Below are 11,542 nucleotides of genomic sequence, written 5' to 3' on the forward strand. Positions count from 1 at the left end.
CTGAATGACTACCCAGTAGCCCTGGCGTCTACAGTGATGAAGTGTTTTGAGAAGCTTGTGAAAAACATTATCTGCTCATCCCTCCCTGCCTCCTTCGACCCCCTCCAATTTGCTTACAGAGCCAACAGGTCTACAGAAGATGCCATCTCAAACCTCATGCACACCACCTTAACTCACCTGGAGGAGGGGAATGGGAATTATGTGAGGATGCTGTTCATTGACTTTAGTTCAGCATTCAACACGATAGTACCTCTCACCTTGGTCACAAAGATGAAGGCCTTAGGACTGAACACCACCCTGTGTCACTGGATCTTTGACTTCCTCACCAACCGTTCACAAGTGGTTAGAGTGGGGGGTCTGACATCTGACTCATTAACCATCAGCACTGGTGCTCCCCAAGGCTGTGTTTTGAGTCCACTGCTGTACAACATCTACACACATGACTGCAAAGCCAACAGTAGTCATACCTCCATCATCAAGTTTGCAGATGACACAGTGATCTTGGGCCTGATTAGCTAATGAACAGCTCTACTTCGATCAGGTTGAGCTGTGAGGTGGCACAGTGGTGTCAATCTAACAGCTTGACACTGAATATCAATAAAACCAAGGAAATGGTAGTGGATTACAGAAGGAAGCAGCAGAACTACAGTTACACTCCACTAATGATCAGCGGGCAACCTGTAGAGAGAGTCACAAGTTTTAAATACCTTGGTGTCCACATTACTGAAGACTTAACATGGACTGTTAACACTCATTATGTTCTGAAGAAGTCCAGACAACGACTCTACTTCCTTCGTCAGCTAAGGAAATTCAAAGTTTCTACATCCATCATGAAGGCCTTCTACACTTCAGCGGTTGAGAGTGTTCTAACTGGTAGCATCATCACCTGGTATGGGAACTCCACAGTTAGAGATTGTAGTACTCTGCAGAGAGTAGTGTGCTCAGCTGAACGTACTATAAGAACTCAACTCCCTGCTCTACAAGATATCTATTCCAGAAGAGTACTCTTAAGAGCCCGAAAGATTCTGAAGGACTCTTCTCATCCTAACAATGGATTATTCCTACCGCTGAAATCAAGAAGACCCCTATGTAGTCACAAAGCCAGAACTGAGAGACTCAGGAGAACACCTACATGACTTTTAGCACTTTTACATCCCTCTCCCTATGCTACATACATACTTTATTTTCTTATTTCATCACACGACACACACACACACACACACACACACACACACACACACACACACACATCTGACTTTCTCCAACTTTTGCACATCTCCATAGAACTTTTTATTTATTATTTTTGATTTCTCCTCCATCTATCTACCCATGTCCTTGATTGCCTAGCCTTTCACACATTTGCCTAGCCTAACACACATATTGCACACTGCCCTCTCCCCACATACACAGCACACTATCCCATCTCCCCTGTCATCCCCCCAACACACACACCAATTGGGTTAGCCCCTTGAGCCGTGGATCTGCCCAAGGTTTCTTCCTTGGTAAGGGAGTTACCAGTTCCTTGGTAAGGGAGTTTTTAAGGGAGGGTTGGTAAGGGAGTTTTTCCTTGCCCCTGTTGCTCTTGGGTGCTCCTTGTTGGTGCCCCCCAAATCTCCCCTACCTTTCTTATGCAGCCCTTGCCACTTAAAGCAACACCAAAGAACTTTCCCTCTGTCGCACGCACGCTATTTGTTTATACAGCACCGGCTTTGCAAATAACAATGTCCACAGACAAGGTAGAATATGCTGCATGATTTATGAAAGTACAATGTATTGCGACATCAAACGCAAGTCAAATTTGTAGTTTCTTATGTCTCATTCCATCAAACTACAGATCCGCTACCCGATCTGGCAAACTTACATAGTGCGGTTATAGCCGACAGAGGGCTGCGAAGCGAATGCATAAGTGCCATTCACCCTGTTACAAGTTGATGAACTACTGAAACGATTTTGGAAACATTATTTTAAGGTACAAAAAACTCTTTGGTGTTGCTTTAATCTACTAAACCCCTCTTCTACTGCACTTTTTACCCCCCCCCCCATAAATGCACAAATAGGCTGACACCAGACATAATTTCACTGCATTTCTTACTTCCAGTAACTATATGCATGTGACAATAAACTTGTATCCTTGTATCCTATACAGCAGCAAACACAGTCACACATGCATACTCTAAGGCCAGTCATTTTTGCACAAATACCAGAGATCTGACAGTAAAAAGGGTTGTGTTCCCAATGGTCAGCCTCTCTCACCATGCATTTTCTCTGAGTACTTCCAGCCTGCGGGGCAGCCGCTGCCAGGACCAGGTAGGGTTGAGCGGTCGCAGTGTGTGGTGAGTGTCCGGTTCCGCAGCGCTTCGGTCCCAGCACTGTCAAGCCAGGTGAGCTGCTAATTACCTGTGACTCTGCAGCTCTGAGGGAAACTGTGGCATCTGGAATGTACAAGCGAGACAGCAGCCTTCCTCTCCGACTGACAGGTCCGGCTGACAATAAGAATGGCTCCAACACTTCAAAGCAAGACAGCTAGCTGGTACAAGGTCTGTGAAACGGTCAACAGTGTGGACCGGACTGACCAAAAAACTCGACAACCCTAGAGTGACAAGGTCCTCAAGTGTTAGCCCAGGCTTTGAAGGAGCCATACTCTAGATGGGGTATGTGGAAAACGTCAAAGAAGTCAAATGAGGATATTCTCCAGTCAAGAGAAATATCAAGTGCCTTTGAAGCACCAAGACTCAGGAGTAAATGAGTCACCCAGGTCAAAAGAGGATATAGACAAAAACGCTAGCGCAATTGATATTTATGATTGTAATATTATATTGTGTATGCTCAAAAGCATAAGCAGAATGTGCAGGACCATAAAGTGAGTTCAAACTTTGCAGAAATCTGTTGAAACAACAAATTGCCTCAGCTGAAATTAATGGGACAGTGCATTAAGAACTGCACTTCTCTAACGGCAAGCCCCTGTAAAACAAATTAGCGGGTCAGTTTACATCTGAGAGCAGAAGGATGGCGTTTACTAAGCCCCTGCTGCGGAGGCCTACTCTTATCCTGGCCAGTTCTTCCAAAGCAGTGGTCCATTTCAGAAGGCAATGGTGTGAGTAAGTTGGTGAAATTAGACACGATTCTCTCATTCTTGGCACCTCTGTGTGTGGCGTTCCTCGCCTCAAATGCCTTGTAGAGCAGTTTTCAATGTTGCAGAAAAGAGCGCAGCAGAGGGGAGAAAGGGAAGGCAGAGGAGAGGAGAGGAAAGAGTGAGCGGGGAGGAGAGACAGGACCGCACGTCCAAACGCTCGGCTGCTCGCCGTGATGCAAATGTGGCTTCTGTCTCGCTCGAGATGGACTGCAACTGGAAACCAGTGGACAGCCAAGGGTCAATGTCCCTGGTAATAAGATTCTGACATGGAAAGATGGAGCATCTCCTCGCAGTGTGGACCAGTGCCAAGCGGTATAGACAGTGGAGAGGGGGTAAAGGGGGATGGGCTGTCTGACGGCTCCTCCGAGGTTTTACAAGGGCTTCTGTTTTGAAGATAGTTTCTTAGGATACAGAAAAATAAAGACATTGGGAAGATCTGTCAAATACTGAGCGGAAAAGACAACGCAGGAAAGAAAAAAAAATGTTTAATCCCGTTAAAATCTTTGTCGTGTGGCTTTGCCAAGTTATTTACACTTTCCAGAGGCCTGTATGAATGGTGAGGTAAAAAATGTATCTAGGTCTAAGTGGTCTGAAGTTTGATATACTCAAGACTTTCAACCACATTCTTCCAACACAAAAGTAAACTTTAACCTTGTCCTTTATTGATCTGATTATGCCTAATAAGAGATCTGCACAAATGTAATGCAAGTTTTACATTTTTACCAAAACGATATTTGTGATGAAGTGTGACGTACAGTTTAAAATCATTTATAAATTAGATTTTAAGATCCTGGCATAATTTCAGAGGAGCTGACAAATTTTGAGGGAATGTAGAATTGGTTCTGTGGAAGGATGTAGAATTGTGCCTTATTTTGCATACCATCTATAAAGGTAAAATGTATATCTAAGGTATAGAATATTTTAATAAGTGTGAACTACATCATCATGAAATGCATCATCTCAATCAAGTGACTGCATCCAGTGTGGAATATCATACTACACATCTACCAAACATACTGGACACATCCTTCTACAGTACAGTCCATACAGTACTGCATCAGGTGTTAATTTCTTCCCTTTTCCATTACAGACTCTTGTGCCACTAACTGGGGGATGATTTGGCCCATGTGTCAAGCTATGTGGTGTTGATTTGAACTCACATGAATCCAGTGTGCGCTGGATGACGAATGAGGCAGTCTGCTTTTGTCATAAACCAGATGGACAGTGAGTCCTCATGGGATGCCAGCGTTCGACCTGCAGGTGGAAATACAAGTTCCAGATCACTTCCCCGGTACAGCAGGGAGAGCCCAACCTCTCTACTGAAAAATGCAAAGATCCCACATAGAATCACATTTTCCAGAATGCAGCGTCCATCTATCACTGTTCTATCAAACACCTGTATTTCCAACCAAAACAAAGGATTTATTGCTTACTGCTTCCACAGTTTGTCGAGCCGCATGAATTGTTGTGAAGGGACGTCACTTAGTTTTATGGATTTGTTTATGACTAAAAGATATGTGTTTTCTCACTGACCCGTGACTGTCCCCTTCAAGTGATAAAACACAGAATACCACACTTATTCAGTGGCTACATAAACAGTGCCTCATAAACATTTGGAATGTAGATCAGCATTTGTTTTACATTAATTTAATCCTCTCTGATTTCATCAGTGGGACACATTTGGGTTTAAGGCTATTTTTTCCCCCTCCAGAAACCTTCATTGTATGTTGTGCTTTCAGTAGCTGGAGAAAATAAGGCCCTACAACACAGCCAAATGAGTCCTCACAGTCAATTAGGATGCAGAGGCTCATTGTCCTGGTTTTTATATAGTTGCACGTCAACACTTGGGACCATTCTGATAACTTTAAAGACTAATTACCCACTGTCCCATATTGACATTACAGAACCATAACACGACCAAAAACTATTCTAATCATGAATTGTTTCATACAGAAAGTTTGACGTATTTACCATATACTTTTGGCAAAGAGCAATCACAAACATGTTTGGCCGGCCCTCATAACAGGCAAGACCAAGGGGATAGGGAAAAAAAATAATAGTTTTCCCATATGCTTGCAATCAACCATCAAAATCTAGCAAGGTCCGTTTTCCATTACCGAATCAAACCGAGGCCATGAGAAGTAGAATTTGGCCAAAACCAGAGGAATGAATGTACAAAGGCGAACGTCATGGCACACTGATTTTCACTCAGTTTTGAGATCTCGTTTGGACCTCTATGCTCCTCACTCTCTGGTAGCTACTACTGTGTGAAATGAAACCAGAGGGGAAAGCAATTCACTCCTTTCTGCCAAAGGCAACCTCAGCCAATGTCCTTGGACTGTCATAATATTACAGCACATAGACCCCACCACCACAGTACACATTACTTGCTATTAAACTTTTCAAAAAATAAATAAATAAATAAATAAATAAGCTGCTGCAAAGCATTTTATCAGCTAAACGTTTTTGTTATTTGATCAGAGCTTTTAACATTTTTAACTTCTCACTGGGTGATAAGTCCATACTATGTTATTGGTAGGGGGCAGCTGAAAGCATGACGCTCTACATTCCTCGGCTTCCTCAGGGTCTACTGAGAGCATGGCCTATAGGAGCCCACCAAGAACATGGGGTGCTTTATGAGGTTATCTTATCTCGATTGGACTGCAATCATGTCAAAGCACATTTTTTAGATCAAAACTTGATTGTGTAGATCAAAACTTCCCATTTTGGAGGTCCCCAGGTGATCATATGAGGTGCAGAGACTTTGACAAGCCTGTAGTTTCATCCTGTACTTGTAGCCTATTTGTTAAGCAAGTGTCTTGGGGGCTCCTTGCCTCAACTGACAGGGGGCATGGTGTGTATGGTATAAAGAAATGCTACCTTTACCCTGAAACAGTTATGCATACAGTCACTGTTAATCTAGCCATCATTTTAAGGCTCTGCTACCATATTATAAGTAGGCTAAGGTATGACCAGACAGGGTTGTAAATCAAGGCTATGGGTAGGTATGATTCATTACCAAATAAGTTAATTAGCCTACGGGATGTTGTAAGAGCACTACCATACACAATTTTATGAAGGCAAAGTTGGGTGTTTCTCAATTTGTTTTTGTTTCTTGTTTTTTTTTTTCACCCTGTTCTCCCCACACCTTGAGAACCATGGTTGATGCTGAATATATTACCCTGAATTAAGAAAATAAATCCATCAAGGTGTTGGGTCAACTATTTCATCGTATGAAATCAGACATATTAAACACTAACGAAATAAACAGACTGAATGACTGAGCGTTTTAAAAGTTATTAGACTAGGATAGCCTAGGCCATTCTAGGCGCTAAAGTAGGCTAAACAGAAGATCACCATCATAGCAATAAATCCCATTCCTTCGACATTAACTTTACAAGAGTAGCCTAAGCTAAATAAATGACCTAAAATTAGTCTACGTTTTTGTTCATTCTCTTTCTAGTTAAATTTAACACCTTGGCTTACACACTCATATCATAGGCCTACTCCCACCTGACCTCATTCCTCCAGATTTCCTGGCGACTTCATAGTAGCCATGGCTAGCTGGTTACTCATAATAAGTCTATCCAAAGGAAAAGCTCCTGTGCAGTGGACGTCAGTGACAATCAAATGGGGCAACTCTCGTGTCATGTTAGGCTTTGGCGCGAACACTGCAGGCTAATCCATTAATGTAAAGTCCAGTCAAGCTAGGTCGGGTGATACCAGAGAATGTCTAATAGACGGGCTCAAGTGATCCTACTTGCTAGCATACCAGTTTTATTTTATTTTTTTTAAGTCTGCCAGTCAATTATTTTTCAGGGTTCTCAAGTCTCACGCACGCAATTCAACAAGTTCACACGCTCACACGCCACACTTTGCATTTCTCACGCAGAAATATTACAAGGGATGTCAAGGTATCTGCATAATGATTAGAGGCGCAAGAATACCAGAGGATTTCTCGCAGGGTTCACAACTAGCACTCACCAGCCAAATAATAAAAAAAAAACTAGAAATGTAATGCCAGAGGAATTACAATAGTGGATGGAAAGCTGCTGGCTTAATGTTGGTGGGGAGATTCCTGGAAAAAAAAAAACATTAAATCACTTAATCTTTGAGTTCATACAAACCCTCGTACCAAAAAACCTTGTGTGTCATGGCGTTCTTGAGATATAACACTCAAGGTGTTTTTGACCTTGACATTTTTTGAGTCCATACAAACACTCATACCAAATTTCAGGCATGTATGTCAAGGCATTCTTGAGATATCGCGCTCAGAGTATTCATGAACTTGACCTTTGACCTCCAACATCAACTCACTTCATCTTTGAGTCCATACAAACACTTGTACCAAATTTGAAGCATATGCATCAAGCTGTTCTGGAGATATAATGTGCAAAGCATGAGATATGGCTGTGACTTTTATTTTCACACACGGGAAGCACTTAAACAGGATGTGTAGTTTTAGGGAGCACCAGATTGTATGCATTAGAAGCTGAGACAGTTGATTTCAAGGTGACACCTGAGCCAGTGTTCTGATTAGCCCGGGAACTACTCTGGGAGCTTAACGAGCGCAGCTGGCCTTAGGCCATTATGACATCACAGCCATTCAAGTCTATGGGGGAAAAATGAGCTTTTTAACATTTTTAATCTAAATATATATATATATATATATATATATATATATAAACTTTTAAGAAAATCTGAAAAAACTAGATGTACCGCATAGCTGTACAAAATATGACCGCCGCTCGGTCCTGTACATCCATTCCGCGAAAATAAATCACACTTCAATTTGTCTCCATATTTTACTCCATCCCCCACTCTTGAAACTTTTGTGTATGCTTGTTTGGCATGCCTGAGTGTGTGTGTGCGGCTGCACAGAAAGTAGCCTACTGGTGCTGAAAAGGTGAATAGATTGTAGAATAGCCAAAGAAGATGTAGCATTGTTATAAAACCTTTAAAATCAAATCTCTAAACAATCACAAGTAGGGCAGTTCATCACAGTTCATCCATTGCAACTGGATTGATGAAAGGTCACTTACATCTGTAGGATACATTGTATTTGGGAAAAGCCAAAGGTATCAGCATAATGTTATTTATTTATTTATAAACAAAAACATCTGTCAGTTCCATGCCGTTTTCAACAGCTATCAAAAACAAAGGTAATTTTTGGATGGATGGATTTTTTGTGAATGTTTCTTCTTCTACATAAGATTTTATCATCTTTAGTTCATGTAATACTTTATTGTCAATACACAAATTAAGTAACAGTAGTCTGAAAGGTTATTGTTAATGCACAAATTAAGTAACAGTAGTCTGAAACGAAATCCTGTTTTACATCTAACCAGTGGTGCAAATAACTGACATGTCCAAATGGGCCTTGATGAAATGCGTCGCTAGACTGTTCATACACATTTTAACGGGCCAAAGTTGAAGAGCTGTTGTCCGTTATTGTTAGGTGCAAAATAGGCTGATTCATGTTCCCTTGCATTGTGTAACTGAGGTCCATGGCTAGTCTGGCTTTCACCAGACCAAGCTCAATCTTTTAAGAAATCAAAAAATAAATAGCAGGCAGATCAGCAGCCTAGTCCATAGGCATATTGTTTAATTTTCCGATCGAGATCCACGCTCTGGCTATTCTAAATGCAAAAATGCATCAGGGAGTTATGACAAAACTGTAACTAACAAACTAGATCCTAATAGAAAGCTGTTAGCTTCCCTAAGCTACATGTAGGCTTATAAGGTAGGCCTATTTAGCCTACAACATAAATTGTCAATAGGCTATGCTGGCGACACAAATAAAATCTCCTTTGGAAACTAATGGCTTACGCCTTACAGTATCAAGCGGACTTAAATTGCCATATCGTGGCGAAAAGTTGTAAAAAAAAATTCACGCAGCTCCATGAGTCAAGGAAAGCGCGAATGAAGTAGCCACTTCTAAATGGGACCCACAGTAGCTTGTGTTGCTAAAGCAGCCATAACGAAATGAAGGTGTCATTGTTTGGATACTTCACACACACGTGCTTTTTAATTTCACAGACTACAACTACCAAGCTGGAATCAAAGGACATCGATTCCCCTCTCACACCCTGCACGCACTTAAATATTAACAAATTAACAAAATAAACAGGCGTCTCAGTCTCACCATACAAAACTGCATCAGACCGGTGTAACGTTGGTAAATCTTCCATTGCACAGAATGATGTTTTGTATTTGTAAAAAATCAGTAAGTAGATGAAAAAAAAAAAAAAAAAAACTTTGACAATCCCTATATGACCGCTTCGCTAGCGGCAGTCGTAATAACTCTCTTGTCCAACTCCAGACCTACACAACGGTTATTTCAACATGTCTGTACATTAAGCGGTTAGAGTCGCATTCATTCTTGAAAAGGGGACGAAACGAAATTTTTCCGTAAAAGTCTAGTGGGGCTACATACCCACCAAATTTCATGTGCCCCGGTGGGTTCGGTGTCCCGGGTATCTTTGACCAAAAATTCAGGAAGTAGATGAAAAAAAAAAAAAAAAAAAAACTTTGACAATCCCTATATGACCGCTTAGCTAGCTTCGCTAGCGGCAGTCATAATAACTCTCTTGTCCAACTCCAGACCTACACAACGGTTATTTCAACATGTCTGTACATTAAGCGGTTAGAGTCGCATTCATTCTTGAAAAGGTAAAAAGAAAAGGTTATAATAAGAAGAAGCCAGGAGATTTCAAGATAGTGAATTCCATTCACTATAAATAGCCACCGACATCCAATCAAAAACTAGTGTTCGTTGTATCCGGGTAAAATTCCAAAATCCCCTCCCTGCAACCACGTTATGCTTGTGCGCTTATGTGGGGTTACACGTTTAAGATTTCAAAACTGCACCAAAATTATTTTTACTCAGAAATTCAACTGTCTGTCATTTAGTAAACCAGCCTATGACACTTTAACAGTGTGTTTTATTCATAAACTAAACTAAACTAAAGGTCATTAAGAAAACATAATGATTGTGTCGTAGCTTTGTGTAACCCAGACATCAGCAGCGTTAATTTTATACGACCAATCACTCTCGTGGCTGCCTGCACTTTCCCTGTCTTTCCCACTTACCCCTGGCTGCAACTTTCGCACTCGTTTGTGCTTTTTAGCGGCATGTTCAATCAGACACGACACCCGTCTGAGCCTCCATGGACCATGTCAACAATGAATGAAAATTGGCTTATGAGTGTTATCAATTTGAGCGAGTATGCTACACATACATACAAGGATACAGGACTGCTGCAGACCATGAGCTGCCAACCATCATAATGTAATAGCCACCCAAAATAATGAACTTGCTGTTAAATGTTGGTCTTGGCATGCACATTCTTGGTCCAATGGTTCAGTGACAATCCGATAGGCTACTCAAGTGAATAAAGCAATTAGCCTAATAAATAAAATATTTGTCTCACTCAGTACATATATCTCGTAAATTGGTGAGCCATAGAATATCCCACCATCAAGATTATTATATTTCAAGATTCCAATCTATCCCACCTAAATATATGAAAAGTTATTTCTACTGACATGCTTCCTGGTGACATAAAAACACAAATGGTTTCCTTTTGATATAAAGGCTGACATAAGAGACATAGTTATGCAAGATGGGTACAAATCCCAGACTGTCCTGAAAAATAAACAAAAATGTATGGATGGATGGATGTATACTGTAGATACAATTACAAATTCAAGGTCTCAAAGGGTTAATGCTTCTTTCCAAAAAACTCACCAGAAGTCTATATTTAAGGGGTTATTTTTTAAAAATGTCTTCTGGGGGAGCATGCCCCTAGACCACCCTAACTAAGCTGAATAACCAACCTTTTGAAGTGGCCAGGGGGGCCGTTTTCACATCTGTGCCTAGGGGCCCACTGGCTGATAATCCGTACATGTGTACACACCTTTTGCATATGTGCAAGTTTTACGCACTTACAGTATTTTAGTACACGGTGCACTCATCTTAGTAAATAGTGCACTTACTATATTAAATTCTACACTCATTGAATGAGCACACGATTTAGCACACAAGCCAAAAGCTGAAGCTGAGCATGAGAACCCTGTATTTTTAAAGCTACATTGTGTATATCTTGGGGGAAATTCTCCTGTCTAGCGGTGAGATGGTATTTGCAACAGACTCCAGCCCCCCTCCCCAACATATTCCTATATATATCTTATAGTATTCCTTCTCGCAATGAGGTTATTTTAGAAAAACAATTGCAAATTGCATTTACTGTAGTAGGCTAGTCTGTGAAACTATGGGTCAAATACTCCATGCAAGATGAATAATGGATTTGTTATTTTGGCTACCAAATTATCAGTGCTAACGTCAGGCCTATTGTATGCCTACCATAGACAGTAAAAGATCTGGACAGTCATCACATAGACGTCAGT

General features: G+C 41.1%; 1 long non-coding RNA gene across 1 annotated transcript in view; it reads right to left on the bottom strand.

Moving 5' to 3' along the window:
• The window catches only part of LOC125284140, a 73,105-nt gene extending 66,373 nt beyond the window's left edge, over positions 1-6,732 (bottom strand). Inside the window, exons 1-2 of the long non-coding RNA XR_007191833.1 lie at positions 6,652-6,732; positions 4,294-4,387 (exon numbers count right to left, since the gene is read on the bottom strand). This is a non-coding gene — a long non-coding RNA (uncharacterized LOC125284140). The remainder of the gene's footprint in view (positions 1-4,293; positions 4,388-6,651) is intronic.
• Between the last annotated feature and the right edge of the window lie 4,810 nt (positions 6,733-11,542).

Source organism: Alosa alosa, chromosome 19 (assembly GCF_017589495.1).
Source record: "Alosa alosa isolate M-15738 ecotype Scorff River chromosome 19, AALO_Geno_1.1, whole genome shotgun sequence".
NCBI lineage: Eukaryota > Metazoa > Chordata > Actinopteri > Clupeiformes > Clupeidae > Alosa > Alosa alosa.